Source organism: Marmota flaviventris, chromosome 19 (genome assembly GCF_047511675.1).
Source record: "Marmota flaviventris isolate mMarFla1 chromosome 19, mMarFla1.hap1, whole genome shotgun sequence".
In the NCBI taxonomy this organism is placed as follows: Eukaryota; Metazoa; Chordata; class Mammalia; order Rodentia; family Sciuridae; genus Marmota; species Marmota flaviventris.
The window spans coordinates 33,862,408-33,879,764 of NC_092516.1; the positions used below are offsets into that span (position 1 = coordinate 33,862,408).

The following is a 17,357-nucleotide window of genomic DNA, read 5'->3' on the forward strand; positions in this document are numbered from 1 at the left end:
GGTTTGGATGTGAGGTGTCCCCCAAAGCTCATATGTGAGACAATTCAAGAAGGTTCAGAGGACCCAATCTGTGATTAATCTCCTGATTAACTGAGTGGTAACTGAAGTGGTGGGGTGTGGCTGGAGGAGGTGGGACCTGGGTGTGACTTAGGGATATATATTTGTATCTGGCAAGTGGAGACCCCTCTCCTACTTTCTGATCTTCATGTGAGCTGCTTCCCTCTGCCATACCCTGCTGCCATGCTGTTCTGCCTCACCTTGAGCCCCAACGAATGGAGCCTGCTATCCTTGGACTGACAGCTTTGAAACCATGAGCCCCCGAATAAATTTTTCCTCCTCGACAGGTGTGCTGGTCGGGTCTTACAGTCACAGCAGTGAAAAAGTTGACTAAACAACTGCTATGAATGTTCATGTCCAAGTTTTCATGTGGGTATGTTTTTATTACCCCTGAATAGACAGATAGGAGTGCAATTCCTAAGCCATCTGGTGACTCTATGTTTACACTGAGGAACTGTTAAACTGCTTTCCAAAGCTGCACCATTTTACATGCACACCAGTAATGTCTGAGGGTTCCAGTTTCTCCTGCTTCTTGTTAACACGGGTTATGGTCTGTCTTTTCCATTGTCACCATCCTATTGGATGTGAAGTGGTATCTCACTGTGGTTTTGATTTGCATTTCCTAATGACCTATGATATGCATCTTTTTATGTGCATATTGGCCATTTGCAAAGGGAAATATCTATTCAAATCCTTGGCCCATTTCAAAACTGTTCACTTCTGTTTTCATTCTTGAGTTGTAGGAATTCTTTATATATTCTGAATGCAAGTCCTATATCAGATATAGGACTTGCAGATATTTCTCATTTTTGTTACTTGCCTCTTCACTTTCTTGAAGACAATTTTTGTAATGCAGAAGTTTGAAATTTTGTGTAGTTCAATTTTTTTTCTTTTTGCATTTGTTTTTGGCATGCATCAAAAAAAATCACTGACTGACTCACAGTGGGGAAAAAGTGATGAAGATGTACTCCTATTATTTCTTAGAGTTTTATAGAGCTCTTATAGTCAAACCTATGATCCATTTTGAGTTAGTGTGTGTGTGTGTATGTGAAATAGGGGTCCAAGTTCATGTGGACACTGAGTCATTCCAGTGATATTCTTTCCCCAGTTAACGATCTTGGCACCTATGTTTAAAAGTCAATGGACCATAAATGTAAAGGTTTGTTTCTGGACTCTCAATTCTATTCTAATGATTTATATATATATATATGCTAGTAACATGTTGTCTTGATTACTGCAGATTTGTAGTATGTTTTGAAATTGGGAAATACACATGCACCAACCTTCTTCTTTTTCAAGATTGTTTTAGCTATTAGGTGCCCCTTTACAGTTCCATGTAAGTTTTAGGATGACTGTCAATTTCTGCAAGACAAGGCAGCTGGTATTTTGATAGTGAATTCACTGCATATGTATGTAGATTGGTTTGGGGTGTACTGCTATCTAACAATATTAAGTCTTCTGTCCATGAACATGGGATATCTTTCCATGCATTTAAATCTTCTTTATTTTTTTTTTCAGTAATGTTTCATAGTTTTCAGTGTGTGCTATAGTTTGGATGTTGAGTGTTGCCCAAAAGTCTTTATATAAAGGCTTGGTCCCCTGGGTAGCATTACTGGAAGGTGCTGTGGGCCTTTAGGAGGTTCTTAGGTCACTGGGGACATGTCCCCAAAAGAGATTTTGGGAGCCTGTCCATCCTCTGTTCCCCTCTCTGCTTCCTGAATCAAGAAATTGCTACTCATTGGGACATGCACTTCCAACAAGATGTGTTGTCCTCATGGGAGGCCCAAACCAATGGGGCCACCAATCTTGGACTTGAACCTTAAGAACTGCATGACATAACAAAACTTCTCTCTCTTTACTTCATAAATAGCCTGTGTCTTGTTTTTTTGGCCCAGCAGATATCCTGGAGAGTGTTTTATGTATGTGCTTGAAAATATGAATTGTTTTGCTGCTGTTAGATGGAATGTGTTATAGATATCCACTAGGTCTAATTTGTTTATAGTGTTATTCAACTCTCCTGTTTCTTTTTTTTTTTTCCTGCCTAGTCATTCAACCCTTTATTGAAAGTAGGGTAATAAACTGTCCAACTATGATGGCTGAATTGTGTATTTCTCTCTCCAATTCTCTCAGTCTTTGTCTCATGTGTTTGGGGCACTGTTAAGCGTATATAAGCTTATAACTGTTATATCTCCCTGGTGTATTGACCATTTTATCATTATGAAATGTTCTTCTCTATCTCTAGTAATATTTTTGTTTTAAAGTCTATTTCGTCTGATATTGGTAGAGCCATTTTAGTTCTTATGGTTGTTGCTAGAATGATATATATCTTTCTGTCTTTTTACTTTCAATCTTTTTACATCTTTGAGTCTAGTGTGTCTACTATAGACAGTATATAGATGACCTTTTTAAAAACGACTTTTTAAATCCTACTTGACTATCTCTGACTTTTGATTGGTTCATTCTTTTTTTTATTGTTATACATTATTCCATTATAAGAAAACACTATTTATCCATTCCCCTATTGCTGGATATTTAATTTCCCCCAGTTTTTCACCTGAACATTTAGCACTATTTGAAATGGGAAAAATCGCAAACAACCTAATTATTCAGCAGGAGACATTACTGATCCTTTTATACTGTACTAGACCACCTTTTAAAAGGAGGTAGTGATGCGAAGACACCCTCAAGGCACGTTGTTAAAAAAAAAAATTAAATTTCAGAATATATACAATATAAAATCAATTACGTAATCCCAAACAAAGCAAGATTATAATTATAATTATGTGGTTGTTTGTGTATAAAAAAGAGAGGGGGGGGGAAACAGAAAAGAAAGTGAGAGGAGAAGAGAGAGTGAGAGAGAAAATTTGAAAGGATCTGGGAAGAGGAATAAGTTTAGAGGTTAGTGGTCAACACTCCTCCAATGTTTTACAAAAGAGCACGTATTTAGTGTAGTTGGGGAAAAAAGTCATCAAGGGCAAAAGCCATGTCTGGGGCAGCTGATCTGCCCGGGTCCAGTATTAGCCTTCCTACAATTGTCTCTCCAAAGGCCACAGCCCTGATATCTTGTTGGAGCCAAATAAATCCCCTGGCACCCTTGGGACCAAGGAGGACCAATCCACAGGCTGAGAAAGCAAAGGCTGGATACCCAGACCCAGGCCTGTCATATGGGGCCAAAGAGAGTTGGAGGGGTGGGTGCATGTGCTATGGGGGACTGGGCTGGGAGGTGACACAGTGGCCGGGGGGAGGGTACTACGGAGGCTGAGCTGGGTCCTGGGGAAGTAGGGAGGTTGAAGCTATGGGGTAGAGAAGGGGTGAGTGTGCACAGGAAGCCGTTCAACTGAGTGAGGCTGCAGTGAGACATGTGGTCCCATGAAGTGGGGACAGAAGTTGCCATCCCAGGGGTGTAACTCAGTTCCCATCCCCATGAGCCTTGATCTTGGCTCCTGGCTTGTGGTATCTGGTATTTGTTCCAGGCCTTAATAAACTTCCCTTTAATTGAGCTATTTTATGGGACTTTGTTCTATGCAACCAGAGAACCACAGGATACCTGTGAGCTGTATGAGCAACAACCACATCGACAGTGATGGAAACGAGGATTCTGTCTCCATTCAACTTTGCTCCATAGACTTCAATCCTAACCTCTACGAGCCCTTTCTTATTTTTATTTGGTTTTTAATTTTGTACCAGGAATTAAATTCAAGGGCACTTAACCACAGAGCCACATCCCCAGCTCTTTTTTGTATTTTATTTAGAGATGGGGTTTCTCTGAGTTGCTGAGGGCCTTGGCTAAGTTGCTGAGGCTGGCTTTGAACTTGCAATCCTCCTGCCTCAGCCTCCAGAGCCCCTGGGATTACAGGCTTGTGCTAATGGCCCCTGGCTTTATTTTTATTTTTGACAGATTCCTTTATGGTGAAAACATTCCAAATCCCTTTTTCCTAGCTTTTCTGAAATGTGCCATCCATAATGATTATCTAGAGTCACCCAGAACCTTCTGCTGCCACCTAACCCTAACTTAGTATCTGTCGATCAGCCCTTCTTCAGCCTCCCTCCCCTGTGCTCTGCCCAGCCTCTGGTGACCACAGTCTACTCTCAACCTAGATGAGATCAATGTTTTTGGATTCCACGTATGAGTGAGGCCACGTGGGCTTGTCTTTCTGTGCCTGGCTTATTTTCCTTAATGTGATGACCGTCCATTCTTTATGAGTCCTTTTGTTAACACCTGGCACCACCTGGGTCACCTGAGAGTCTGCCTCCGTCTCCCATAACTCCCCACTGCAGCAGCTCACTTTGAAAATGCATCAGGACACAGAGGAAAACGTACTGACCTTTATTCTCTTCAAAGAGTTGACATCCTATGAATGCGATTCAACAGTTCTTTCCCAAGCGTGTGGCAGACACCGCTGTCACTCATCGGCACCATGCCCCTGCTCTTCCTGCTAACAGAATCCCAGTTTTTTTTCCAGGAATCGGGCACCTCATGCTTCAGGGAGGCCGGGCATCTTCTGAGCTGAAAGAGTGGATCTTGTTTGATCTCTACCAGTGTTTTGGGAATCAGCACGGGAAGCATGTCATGGCCCGTGCAGCCTGTATGAAAGTCTGCTCGGGGCAATTGGGGTAGTTTTCCTTGATCTTTGACACAAGGAAAAGGCACCCTGTCACTGAGCTTGCAGATGTCAGTATGATGCTCAGTGTTGCTGCTGTGACATGAGGACTCACCAGAGGGCACGGCGAATACCCTCAGGAGCACGGAGTTGAGAGGAGAGATGGATGTCCTTCTCCCCAAGCTACTGACCTCATCAACCCAGGACCTCCAGCGCCCCCAAGCTCTGTCATGCATATGGTGGGACTTGCCTGCAGCCAGGTGGAGCTGGGCCTACCCCCGTCGGCAGCCCAAAGCCTCCTGTGGTAGATGCATCTACTTTGTGCAAAGACTTGCTGGGCGCTGTGCTCGCTGCAGAGAACTGAATGGTGCTGAAAGCTACGCCTCGTGGGGGCTCAGAAAGCACAAGCCTAGGAAGCACTGCTTCCCAGCCATGAGTGCAGGAGCGCTTGGTGCCACAGAGATGCTCCTGCAGTCTCGGGGTGGCAGTGAGGCCACCCAGGCAGCCATCAGCAAGACAGCAGATGATGGGGGTGAAACTTGCATTGAGAGCACCCTGTGTGCAGAGCTGCACAGCCACAGAGGGGAAAGTGGACCACTCAGGAGCATCGCAAGCACCATGCAGGGCACAGAGGGTGCAGAGATGGGACCCACATGGTCCCTGCTGCCTGAGATGCTCAGAGTTCAGCTGCAAGGGTCAGCCACCTACACAAACTGTTAGTGTGCAGAGTGAGAGTGGCACCCGTGGCCAAGAGAGACATGCAACAAACCCGCTGGCGGAACTGGATGTGCCTGCCTTGGGTGCCACTGTGTGCCAGGCACTGCGTCCAACCCTCGACCCTTTATTTGCCGGGTGCACACTTGTAATCCCAGCGGCTCCCAGAGGCTGAGTAGGAGGATCCTGAGTTTAAAGCCAGCCTCAGCAACAGCAAGGCCCTAAGCAACTCTGTGAGACCCTGGCTCTAAATAAAATACAAAATAGGGCTGGGGATGTGGCTCAGTGGTCAAGGGCCCCTGAGTTCAATCCCTGCTACCCTGCCCCTCCCCACAGCCCCAAAATCATTTCACTTAATTATCACAGTGGCTCTGAGAGGAGGATGTGATCAACCCTGTTTTGTAGACAGGGAAACCCAGACAGTGAGCCAAGTCAAGGTCATACTTAAGGCCACAGAGCAAGTGTGACCTGGGATTCCAGTCCAGGCCTCCCCTCCCTATGGTGCTCCAAGGTTCCTCTCTCCTTGGAAAGCAGGAAGCATTTTGAGCCAGTGTGCTGGGCAGAGGAAGAGGGAAAAGAATGCAGCTGAGCCTCGGAGCAGAGAGGAAGGGTGAGAGGACCCATCTGCTCCCACCTGCAGGCACAGCGCCTCTTTGTCCTGCGGGGCTCGCCCACAGACCTTTGCTACTGGTTGGACAAAGCTTGAGGATTGAAAAAACGAGTCCGCTGTGCCTTGGAGGGTAGAACACACACACCACACAACCCAGGTTTCCTTCCGAGGGACCAGCCCCACGTGCTTCAGGAGGCCCGGGCACGCCTCTTGACTGCAGCCTCACACACTCCAGAAACCAACACCCTAACACAGTGGTGGGATAAATAACCCGTATGTTCCACAGTGGCCTACTCTACAGCAGTGACAATTTAAAAAGCTACAGCTGTATGCATCATCACAGATGAACCTCAGGAACATAATGCTGAGCCACATGCCAGTCTCAGAAGGGCAGGACAGGAGGCATCGAAGCAAAGGCAATAAACAGGGCATGGGCATGGTGGGGAGGCTGGGGCAGGAGGATCGCAACTTGGAGGCCAGCCCCAGCAACTTAGCAAGTCCTTAAGCAACTTAGTGAGGCCCTGTCTCAAGATTAAAAAAACAATCAAAAGGGCTGGGGATGTGGTTCAGTGGTTATGCATCCCTGGGTTCAATCCCCAGGACCAACACACCCCTCCCCCCCCCAAAAAAAAAACATAGGTAATGAAACATTACAGCTAAGGATATATGGGGACTCTTCACTGAGAAGCAAGGGACTGGTAAAAGTCAGAATGGCCCCCTGAAGAGGACAGTCAGATGGCTGGCTGTGACCTGGAAAGGCACCCAAGGGACGTAATAATACTGCTCTGGCTGGGGACATGAGTGTGGTATTGTTCTTTGTCTCATGGATTCACATTACACACGTATTTTTAAGTGTGTGAAATATTTCATGGACAAAGACGACGGGTAGTGTAGTGAAGCTCAAAATAGAACAAAACATCTCTGGGTTTCAAACGTGTTTTCTCTTCCACACACAGCATTGCAACTCGGCCTGACTCAGACTTGTCACTGGGACCAGCTCAGTGGTGAGGGTCAAGCTCTGGGCAATGTCTTTGAAAATCATTTGCCCAGAAATGCACACGTAGATATGGAGGCTCTGAATCTGAACTGCCTGCCGGGCGGACGGTCCATCTCTGACCTCAGTCTCAGCCAGGGCTTCTGACAGCCTTGACCCAGCACTCAGCAGGGCCTGGCTTCCAGGCTGAGTCAGATCACACTGGTTTCTCTACAAACAACCGAAAAACAAACCCAAGGGACCTGAGCAAGTCTCCACGGGAAGGGCCACTCAGCTCACCTGTCCCTGGGAAGTCACGACCAGGTGGATGCATTACCTGTGCCCAAACTCCTGTGAGAGCCCTTTGTTCATCCAGGACATTTATCACGTGGCTTTCTCTTGCTGTTACAATAAATTTCAAAATCTTGATCTTGACCTCCAAGGCCCTGCATGATTTACGTTTTGCTGGCTGCCACAGTCTTACCGCAGCTGTATCCCAGGCTGAGTGGGCTTTTGTCTGATTGTCCATCAAATGGGCTTATGTCAGAACCTGCTCCCTTCCTTCCCAACCCTCACCAAGTCCCAGGTACCCCTCCCCACTTTCTGTTTTTTCAATATAAAAGAGATAATATACATTGAATACCTGGCATGCAGTAGGTGTTCAATAAACAGGAGCTGCTAAGCTACTATTAAAGTCTGCTGTTTATACTTTCTGGCTGGATCTTGTCTTCCCTCAAGCCAGTCTCCCGATGGATCTGGAGTTGAGATAGCTGGGATCTGAAAAGGGAACGATAACCGTACTTGGAGCAGGAAGCGGAGGTAGAGAGGAAGGAAAGCATCTAAAGGCTGAAGATATGTTCTGCACAAAAAGCCAAGGATGTGAATCTTGAGGTGCATGTCTCTCCAGGTGACAGTGACCAGTGGCCCATCAGTGGGGCAGAAGGGCTTCTGTTCTGTTCAGTGGAGAGGCCACTGACCACAGTTTCCAAGACCTCCAGGATGGAGCACAAGGGCAGGTGGTAGCCCTGGGTAACTCAGGGCAGTGTGTGTGGGGGGGTGTCCTCACAGTGCTCTGACCAGAACCTCTTCAGGATGGAGATGTTCTAAGTCAGTTATGAATTCTAAGGCAGCAAACCACGTCCTGACCCAAAAGAGTTCCCTTCACTGTGAATCACATCCTCTGCCTCTATCTTGCCATGGGTCTGGGCAGAAACACGCCATGACTGCATACACTCGGTAATTTCCCAAAGGTGACATTCCTCATGGACCCTGACAAGGCCATTCCTAACACCCAGCCACACGGCTCCAGGAGCCCAGCTGTGGTTGTGAGCTTTTGGGGGAAGGAACAATTCTCCTCCCGGGCCTGGGAGAGGGAAGGTGGCGTTCAACCCTGGGAAGGGGATGAGAGTCCTGCACCTGACCTGGCAGCTGCTCCCAGGGCTCTCTACTTGGGACCCTGGGGTGCTTCTGTTTAATCAGGAACTTGCTTGGTTTTGGGCTTTCAGGATTAATCACAGGTGACATCCGCTCTCCCAGGGCTGACAGAAGCTGCTCCTGTCTGCTGTCGGCTCAGGCTGGAACAAGCTGTCAGAGGCCCTCAGCCCCAGGGAGGTGGCAGGGACATGCATCTCTGGAGGACACCATCTCCTTGGTCTCCCTGCTCGGTGGTGCCTGGGACAGGAGCAGCAGCACGGCATAGGGAAGGTGGCTTACCTCCCTAGGTCAGGGAGCAGGGTCCAATCCCCTGGTGGTATGCTCCTTCCTATTTGGTCACTCTGAGCACCATCCCATTCATCAGTCACAGTGAGACCCCTCCGGGCTTTCCTGGCCACTCTCCCTCCCTTGGGCTCTGCATTGGTGGTGTCCTGACTTCCTCAGTTCTGTCCATGCCCACACTCCTGGGAAGTGAGTCTTTATCGTGGCTGTAATGGCTGAACATACACCTGGTCCTACAGTTCAGGATTCTCCCTGGGCTGAGGTTGAGGTGTGGGTAGGCTGCATTCCTTCTACAGGCTCTGTGAAGAATTTCCCTCCTGCCATCTAAAGCTTCTGGGGGAAACTGCATTCATTGGCTTGTGGACCCTTCCTCTATTCTCCAAGACAGCAATCAGCTCATGTCTTTCACTCTGACCTCTGGATAATGCAGAATAATCTCCCCATCTCAACATCTGCAACTGCACATGCAGAATCTCTTTTGCCATATGAGGTGCTATGTTCACAGGACCCTGGAACATTGCAGGCTTTCAGCTGCCTATCCCTTCCTGAGGCTATTGTGGCACATCCTGAAACCCATTTTATTAGCCCAACAGCCTTGTCAGTGTCCCTGCTTGGCTACTGACAGATCTCAGTTCTGCCAATCAGATCAGCTCCCATGACCCTGGAAGAAACAGCAACCTGAGAAGTTACTGGCCCAGAGGTGCATACTACCTGACTCACAGGCTCAGCCACAGCCCTCAGACCATAGCATGTGGCTGCTTTGAGCTTTCATCTTCACAGCAGATGTTGCTAGCTCACATATGGCTTGGGAAGGGCTGGTCACAGACAGGAGAGGACAGGGCTTGCCTGCCCTGAGCTGGGGCAGGGGATAGGTCCCAGCTACCTCCTGACTTGCAGCCCTATCTCCCCCGATGGCATCCTTTACTTCTTGAAGAAAAAGCTGGGTGGCACACTGTATGTGTGGGTCTCATGCTGTCCTACCTGTACCCCCATGAGACCTGCAGATTGACCTTCCCAGGTTCTTCCCAGGGCAAGTGAGACAGTAGAAGACTGGGTACTTATATATGATGGATAATATCAACTCTCTCCTTTTGGAAAACTTTTTTTTTTTTTTTTTTTTACTTAACTATTGTAAGTAAAATAAAATGCCATACAATTAATACAAAATTTAAAAAAACAGAGAAAAATATCTAAGATCTAAAGAATGAGATAGTAAAAAAATAGCCTTTAAATTCCAAGAATTATCCTGTTAAGAGTCTCATTTTAAAATAGTAGGCAATCTATGTCCTCATTTTTGGCTCAAAGGCAGGTTTTATAAAGTAATTAATTGTAATAGTTCTCTTTTGGAGATAAATGGCGCAGATCTGTAAAAACAGTCCCACATAGCTGGCCCTCCAAGCAAAACAGAAAACAATACCCCCACACTGCCTCCTGGAGAGCTGGGACCCTCAATAAGAATATGTCCTAACACTGTCCATCCTAACACTATCCAAAGTCCCTGGGCTTGAAACACCTAGTGACAATGCCTACAAATGCTGCATTAATGCAGAACGCACACAGACAAAAAGTAAAAGTGGAGTGCTTCAGATCAAGGTTCCAGGAAGACATGAGGCACTGAAGAAGACACAAAGCTATGCAAGCCTTGGAAGGCATCTGCATTTGCACATTCACTTTCCACTTGAGATAAAGAAGCAGAAGTGGACCTGGGGCCTGTAGTAGGTGCCAGGTGATGACCCCCTACCAAGGAGCACAGCTGTGTTGCAATGTCCTCACCAGTCTTCCTCAAGTGACCCATAGTCCTACATCAGGTACAGCCACTGACAGCAGAGCAACAAAGATCACAAAATTGTGGATGTTTCTGGTTCCTGCCGCCATTTTCTATGGCTAGAAATGAGCAAGAGCTCCTGAGGCTCAAAGGCAGAGGAGAAGAAAGAGACGTCTCTTCATTAAGCCAAACATGGTAAATAGCAGCCCTCATCTGTCAAGGGCCTTCTCTATGAGCACATGATAGCAACGAGAATGAACTGTTTCTAGTTAAACCTCTCACACAGGGCCAACTACAGCACCTCATCTCAAATCAAAAAAGAGCCAGGCAGAGTGGCACATGCCTATAAACCCAGCGACTTGTGAGGCTGAGGCAGGAGGATTCCAGGTTCAAGGTCAGTCTCAGCATCTTAGACCCTATCTCAAAATAAAAATAAAAAGGCTTGGGGATATGACTCAGTGGTAGAGCATCTCTGGGTTCAATCCTGAGAGCCACGCACACATGCACACACAGAAGCACACAAAATAATAGAAAAAGAAATGACTACGATAATATCAAGAGTATTCCCATCAAATACTTGCTCATATATATTTATAGAAAAAGAGGATCAACCTTTTGAACACAGATAATAGAATTATATTTGTTCCAAATGCTCCCTCTACAACTTGTGATATTTCTTTTATAGAGAAATATCAACCCAAAGCTAAATACATTGTCTTTATGCTCAAATGATGAATTAATTATTGAGAGGTGACTAATAAAACAAAGGCACAATGGAAATTATACACGTACCAAGAATTACCAATGTGTTAATTATTTTAAAAAAGCAGACTTGAAAGTAAAATTTATAGGGAAAAAAACCTCACTGATTCAGTGAAGGTAACACAAGTAACAGTTAAAAACTGCAAATGGGTCAAGTTGATAAAAACTCCATTTTAGGACTGAGTGGTAGGACACTTGCCTAGCACGCAAAACGTCTGGGTTCCATCCAAAGTACCACACAACAATGATGATGATAATGATAATAATAAATTAAGTTTTAGAACCTCCTCCTTTCCCTGAACCCTAGTCCTCAGTTACTTTTTCTAGAAATAACAAGTAGCTGTGTCTCCTTCCATGGAAAGTACATAACATTACATATTATATTCTGTTTAGAAGACCAGCAAATGACATATGATGTCTTGTACCTTAGCCCACACGAAATCACCCTTTACTGTTCACAACTTATTTTCTCTTTCTTTTTCCCCCCACCACTGTGCAACCTGTTTCAGTGCCAGCAGCCTAAAGGCAGAGGTCAGGCAGAGCTTCTGGGCTAGTGTGCCCTCGGCTGGACACTATCAGAGGCACAGGGGAGGGGCCTGCCACAAATCCATATCCAGGAATCACTTTCTCACGTAAAGGTGCACAGCAGACCATGAAATGGATGAAGTAGGTTCACCTAATCAATGAACTTTGGACACACATAGTGTTTTCTGATGTTTTATTTCTAGGAACAGCACCATGATGAAGATCCCTACAAGAGCTCCTTTGCACACGTCAAATATATAGGAAAAATGGGTGTATACAATCCCAAGGGATTCAATTAATTTACTTTCTCACCAACAAAATGAGCTGCCTGAGGGCTAGGGACCTGGCTCATGGCAGAGGACTTGCCTGGCATGCAATTGCCCGGGTTCCACCCCTGGCATTGGGGGAAAAAAAAAAAGAGCTGCCTATTTCTACCCAGCCTCACCAGAGCAATGTACTAACAGATTTTATTTTGTAATTGAAGCTAAACATTTTATACATTTGAAAGTCATTTGTTTTCTCTACTGCTCGTGTTGTCTGCCTGTCTTTCTACTGCCTGTGGGTTCTCTTCGTAGTCACTGCAGAAGACATTATATGCTAAGGACACTGCTTCCTTATTTAAAGTGTTACAAATACTTTTTCCTACCTGGATTTTTTGTTTGCTTCTTACCTTTTCCACAGTATTTGTTGTTCTTGTTTTAGATATACATGACAGTAGAATGCATTTTGACATATTATATATACATGGACTCTAACTTCCCATTCTTGTGGTGTAGAAGGTGAGAAGTTAAAGTGATCATGTATTCTTATATGAACACAGTAAAGTTATGTTTGATACATTCTGTTTTCCCTATTCTCTCACCCCCACTACTCCCTCCCTTCCTTTCATTCCCCTTTGTCTAATCCAATGAACTTCTCTCCCCACCACCTTATATGTTAGCATCCACATATGAGAGAACATTCAGCCTTTGGTTTTTTGGGATTGGCTTATTTCACTTAGCATGATAGTATCCAGTTCATCCATTTACTGGCAAATGACATAATTTCATTCTTCTTTAAGGCTGAGTAATATTTCATTTTGTATGTATACCACATTTTCTTTCTCCATTCATCTGTTGGTGGGCATCTAGATTGGTTCCATAGCTTAGCTATTGTCAATTGAGCTGCTATAAACACTGTGTGGTTGCATCACTACAGTATGTTATTTTAAGTACTTCGGGTACATGGGATAACTGGTGGTTATCAAATGGTGGTTCCATTCCAAGTGTTCTGAGGAATCTCCATTATGCTTTCCAGAGTGGTTGCACCAATTTGCAGTCCCACCAACAACGTAAGCGTGTACCTTTTTCTCCACATCCTCACCAACATTTATTGTTACTTGAACTCTTAATAATTGCCATTTAATTTGTTTTTCTCTAATTACTAGAGATGTTGACTTTTTTCATCTGTTGACTGACCATAGACACTTCTATGGTCGCAGAAGATCCTCTGCCTATTTATTGATTGGGTTATTTTATTGGTGTTCAGTTTTTTCAGTTCTTCATATATAGGAAGATTAATGCTGTATTGGAGGTGAAGGTGGCAAAGCTTTTCTCCCAATTCTGTAGGCTCTCTCTTCAGATTCTAGGTTGTTTCCTTTGCTGTCGGGAAAATTTTTAGTTTGATATTTATGATCTTTTGGGAAAGTAAAAGGTGCAGTTCCTTAGAAGTTTGGCAGTTCCTTAAAAGGTTAAAGGTAGAGTTACCAAATGACCCAGCAACTCTACTCCCAGGTGTGGGAAGCTATCCTCACACGTGATTTGAGTTACCTCCCTGGCTGGGTGAGAGGCGCTTAGACACAGCTGTGTCAGAGCTTTCCCCACCCTTTTCCAGGTCCGAGGGCTTGTCCGTGCAGAGGCGTATCTGGCCCCTGACCTTGGGATGCTGCCCCCCCTTAACACTTCATTAGATGGGATTTTCCCTGCAATTTCTCTCTCTCTCTCTCTCTCTCTCTCTCTCTCTCTCTCTCTCTCTCGGTAGCCTCTTTAATAAACCTCGCTACCTCATTAGGTGGCTGGAGGCGGGAGCTAGGAGAAGCCGTCCTGGAGCTGGTTTTAAAGGTAATTAGAATCTTATCTCTTTAATTTAAAACTCCCTAGCTTTTACTCATGAATCGAACCTTCTTTAATGAAGCCAGTGCTGGTCGTGTGGCAGACCCAGGTACATACCTGGGAGAAATGAAAACACATGTCTGTACAAAAACTTGTGTGCAAATATTCATAGAAGCATTATTAGTAATAGTTCAAAAAGGGAAATAGTCAAATATTCACCAACTGATGAGTAAAATGAGTCAATTCCTTCAATGTAACCTTATTCAGCCATAAGAAAGAATGAAGGTCTGAGCATGTAAAATAACATGGATGAACCCTGAAGATTTTACACTAAGAAGCCAGTCAAAAGGTCACATAGTGGATAATTCCACTTCTGCTATGTCCAGAATAGGCAAATCTATGGAGACAGAATGGAGATGAGAGGACGCCTAGGGCTGGGTGAACCGGGGGGAAATGGTGAATGACAGCTAATGGGTACTGACAGGATTTCTTTTGGAGGTGATGAAATATTCTGAAGTTGATTGTGGTGATAGTTGCCCAACTCTGATGTGTACTATAAACCCCTGAGTTGTACACTTTAAATAGGTGCATCACAGCGTATGCAAATTACATCTCAATAAGCTATTAAATAAAAAGGAATAGGTGTCCAATAGAAAAAGCTACTCTTTAACCTTTCACACTGACACACACAATGGCCCAGATAGCACTTATAACAACTGCCAGGAGGACCCTGAGGAAGATCAAATAACTGCTGAGCAGAATTCAAAAGGTACATCAAATCTCCCTTGCAGCATGACATATGAAGTCAGAATGCCAATTCACCTGTCCACAAACAGGGAGGGTCAGAAACAGAATCCAAGGCATGGCTTTGTTAAACATGATTCAAAGAAATAAAGGGAGGCAATATTTTCCAAAACAAGTAAGGCTGACAGTGGAATATAATTTTCATCAATAAAATATCTACTATGTCAACTAAATATTATGGCTTTCTTTTTTTTTCACTTGCTATATTTATATCATTGTTCTTAGTCTACGCTTGCTATATTCCATTTAAATGCGTTTAAAACCATAAACAAGCAAGTATAATGCAAACCACTATGACTCAGAAATATGCAACCAGTAAACCAATAACTACATGTTTGCTAAATTACTAACAAGAGAATTTGTACATCTGTGGATTAACAAGATAATACACATTAAATCTGAACAAAGAGGGAAGGCACTTGAACAGAGATGCAAACATGCTCATGGTGAGCACTGATAAAACTCAAAAGGAGAAGTCCTGTGGCCTATAACTATGACTTTGTAACTCACTGCAGAACAATGAAAGTCAGCAACAAAAAACACAAAGTCATAATTGTAAGAATAAGACAAGGTGGGCAGCGACCAAAGGAGGCAGATTTAAAAAGGCTGCTGAACAAGGCTTTATTTGAGATTCACTCCTGGGCGGCAATTCATCAGACCCACAGAGTGGACAGGAGAAGGGTGTGAGGAGAAACCGCATGGGAGCTCCACCGGACTGGGATTTTATGGGGCTTAGGCAGGAAGGGAAGGGCTTGGGACAGGAAAAGGTGTTTTTAGAGTCCCTTGTCCCTCTGGAGTTGGTTGCAGGAAGCTGGTTGAACCCCAGGATTGGCCAGGGGATTCTGCTGACTGACAGGCGATTCTGTCGGCACCTGATTGATGTTTTTTTCCCAAGGGCAGGCTGCTTCACTGCCACCAACCTGACAATAATGACTCTGGTCCATCCCTACATCCCTATTTTAGCAAAACATAGCACATCACTTGGCAAGACTGTCCTATTAAAGATTCAGGTCCAGGGGGCTGGGGCTGGGGCTCAGCAGTAGCGCACTTGTCTGGCATGTGTGAGGCACTGGGTTCGATTCTCAGCACTCCACATAAATAAATAAAATAAAGGTCTATCAACAACTTAAATAAATAAATAAATAAGAGAGTCAGGTCCAGAACCTTTAAGAAGTAAAACTAGGGCGTGGGTTGTGGCTCAGTGGTAGAGCGCTCGCCTAGCATGTGCAAGGCCCTGGGTTCGATCCTCAGCACCACATAAAAAAATAAAATCAAATAAATAAATAAATAAATATTTTAAAAAAGAAGTGGAACTAGGGGAAGGGGAATTTAGCTCAGTGGCAGAGTACTAGTGTAATTTTCATCAGTTTTGTGGTATCAAGTCTGCAAAAAAAAAAAAAAAAAAAAAAACAACCCTGGGAACCAATCTCTGAAAAACCTGACTCTGAACACTAGGAAGTGCTTGGAAGGCAGCTCATGAAAGTCCTTGTTTTCAAATTTCTTTCCCCTTCAGAATCTACTTTTTCAGAACCATTCCTTGCCCACACCCTTTGTGAGTGGACTTCATGCACCAATGCTGCTCCCCACTGGTTCCACCCTCTGGAACAACACATAAATGTGGAGCCTTTCCACTTCTTGAGAAATTTGCCACCTCTGGCTCAAGAATGTCCAGAAGGGCATTGTTTTCCACTGCCCGATTTCTAATTCTTTAGGATCCTTGCTACTTTCTCCAAACAGATATTTTGAAATTTTAAAGACTCTAGTGAAAACACTGTCATTCCCATTTGTGGGGAGCTACTCTGAATGACCCATGCCTTCCATCCTGAACCAAGAGGCTCTGAACAATCACTTGGTGACTTGGGCATTGCCCCAGCCCAAGAAGTAGAAGGAATGTCTTCAGGAGCTATACTCAGCTATTCCTTTGTTATACTACACCTTTGCCCTGTTTGGAATAGAATGGTCAACGAAAATGCCCTCTGTGTGTCCCGTTCTCTTGCTCTGCCTCTGGGTGTGGCCTTCGTAGATATCAGTCAATCTGCTGACAGCAGACACCACAAGCTAGACTCAATGCCCGGTATCTCTGTCGCTTGTGTGGTTATTTCCTGCAGCCCAGTAAACTCAGGAGTGACCCTGAGTGTTTCAGTACTGAGAAATACGACACCCATTTAATTAGAATCTGTGAGGACTGCCCAACAAACTGTACTGTAGTGATCCTACATGTCACCTTATGCTAAAAGTGGTATTTGCAAAGCACAATGATTCACTCTGTTATCTCCCCAGTATAACTATCATTATTGTTGCATCAGACTATATCCATAGAAGGAAAAAAGTTGTAGAGGTGAAGGTACATTTCAAACAAAATCTGCACGTATTATTCCATTTTAAAACAAGGTAATCACATATATTAATATGGACTGTGCCTGCTATCAAAGAACACAAGCAACAATAAAGGTTGGCAAGGATATGGGGAAACTCATACATTGCTGGTGGGACTGAAAATTGGTGGAACCACTCTAGAAAGCAGTCAGGAGATACCTCGGAAAACTTGGAATGGAACCACCATTTGACCCAGTCATCCCACTCCTAGGTTTATAGCCAAAGGAAAATCAGCATACTACAGTGACGCAGACACATTAATGTTTATAGCAGCTCAACTCACAATAGCTAAACTATGGAACCAACATAGTTGCTCTTCAACAGATGAATGGATAAAGAAACCACGGTATATATACATGGAATA

At 44.6% G+C, this 17,357-nt stretch overlaps 1 protein-coding gene across 5 annotated transcripts in view; it reads right to left on the bottom strand.

The window, feature by feature from the left end:
- The window catches only part of LOC139702956 (caspase recruitment domain-containing protein 11), a 72,634-nt gene that overhangs the window by 33,335 nt on the left and 21,942 nt on the right, over window positions 1-17,357 (bottom strand). For 4 of the 5 annotated variants that reach the window (XM_071605739.1, XM_071605736.1, XM_071605737.1 and 1 more), the window contains 2 exons: window positions 7,599-7,732; window positions 4,383-4,564 (listed from right to left, as the gene is read on the bottom strand). The gene's annotated coding sequence lies outside the window, so the exon portion shown is untranslated. The remainder of the gene's footprint in view (window positions 1-4,382; window positions 4,565-7,598; window positions 7,733-17,357) is intronic. The other variant, XM_071605738.1, reaches the window with a different exon arrangement.